The sequence below is a fragment of the Cyprinodon variegatus genome, unplaced genomic scaffold (assembly GCF_000732505.1).
Source record: "Cyprinodon variegatus isolate N-32 unplaced genomic scaffold, C_variegatus-1.0 Scaffold565, whole genome shotgun sequence".
NCBI lineage: Eukaryota > Metazoa > Chordata > Actinopteri > Cyprinodontiformes > Cyprinodontidae > Cyprinodon > Cyprinodon variegatus.
Genome location: NW_015151018.1, coordinates 226,188 through 227,989, shown reverse-complemented (window position 1 = coordinate 227,989; position 1,802 = coordinate 226,188). Strand labels below are relative to the sequence as shown.

At 39.1% G+C, this 1,802-nt stretch overlaps 1 protein-coding gene across 1 annotated transcript in view; it reads right to left on the bottom strand.

Moving 5' to 3' along the window:
• The window catches only part of plcl1 (phospholipase C like 1), a 189,099-nt gene that overhangs the window by 141,403 nt on the left and 45,894 nt on the right, over window positions 1-1,802 (bottom strand). The window lies entirely within an intron of this gene.

Sequence of the window (1,802 nt, the reverse complement as noted above, 5' to 3'; positions counted from 1 at the left end):
TTGTGCGATTAATTGATAATTGTGACAGGCCTTCTCAAGACTTGAGACTTGACTTGGACTTGAGCTCTCAAGACTTGAAACTTGACTTGGACTTGAGCTCTCAAGACTTGAGACTTGACTTGGACTTGAGCTCTCAAGACTTGAAACTTGACTTGGACTTGCAAAAAATGACTTGTGAACATGTCTGGCACATTCACATTGCCCACCATAGATTGAGCAGGTGCTGATGGGAGAGACTAAGGAAAGTGAAGGGGTTCAGGCTGGAGCTCGAGGCTGTGGTCTGCTGCTTCTTTACTGATCAGGAGGAAAACAGTAAGCAGTGCTCAAAAGGAAGGAACTATAGGAAGTTAAAGGGCAAATAGAAAGGAGTGCAGTTTTATTGTGTGTGATGGTAGATCATCCTTTCTTTTCTCTATATTGCTGGTCTAAATCATGCTAAAAATGCTCCAAGTAATAAAAAATCGAGATAATTTTGCTGCATGCTGCAAGCCTTTGCTCCTGTTGAGCAGTCACGTGACATAACCCAGTTGGAAAAATTCACCTCTGCATTCAACCCATCCCCTTGGGGAGCAGTGGGCTGCCATTGTGCGGCGCCCAGCGAGCAGCGTGGGGTTTACGGTCTTGCTCAGGAACCCAGAGCGCAAGCCGTGGGGATCTAACAGGATACTTGCAACCGTCTCAGAGCACAAACACACTGCTCTAACCACTAGGCCATCACTCACCCTTTAAACCTAAAATAGAAATAAGTCCTTTTCTCAAAAGGTCATGTGACATTTGAAGATTTCATTTCGCTGGACTGAAAGGAAAAATGTCACTTTAGGCTTTAAAGGTTGCAGACCCCTGGTCTATTCCTACTTATCCTAACAGAGTCCTTGGAGAGACGAGTCTCCCTCCAGCGGGCATCAAGCTGGGGGGAGATTAAACCCTAGAAACCATTTTTCATATGAAAGATCACTTCAGAAAAAAATGGCTCAACATTGGAAAATTAGATTATTATTTTTTCTATTAAATTATTTTTTCAGCATTGATTTTAGGTTAATTAGACATTTTTGAGAACTTTTTATACTGTCAGAATCTGTGTGGCCAAAATATGCCTTTTTCTAAAACACAGAAATATTTTAGGAGCTAAAATTCTAATTTGAATTTTGGCTCCAAAGATGTTTTGTATGCACACACTGATGCAGTAATGAATCAATGTTTGAGGCTCTTACAGAAAGTATCACATTTAAATCTCAGAGGGTCCTCATAGGAGAGAACCTGTGCAGAATTAAGACATTTATTTTACCTTGTGGATCGAGAGTTTTTTGAATTTTTTGTTGTTTCTCTGTAGTCCGAATTATACAAGCAAACACTTCAAAGTGGGAACATAACTACAGTACGTAGTACTGAACAACTGATATTTAAAAGGAAACAGACCTCTGTTTTCTGAAAGTTAAAATGGCTTTTTTGAAGAAGATGAGAAAAAAAAGTCTCCATCAGTGGTGGAGTTATATCCAGGGGGTCTTTAACTTCAAAATAGATGTTTACAAAAAAACAATCAAATGTATATTAAGGTATCACACCAGTATATTTACATGAATGCCAACAACAAAAAACAACATTCTAGAATGTTCTGCAAAGTGTTTTAAAGGAAAAGTCCGGCCAGCAAGGAATAGAAATTATTCTTACCTAAAACTAATACATTTGCTGTGATTCAATGAATTTAGCATTAATCAGTAAATTTAAATAATAATTTTCGTCACAATCACTGAGTCTGGGAGCGGCCATTTTTGCCCAAATATAGTAGCCCCTCCCTCCTGCCA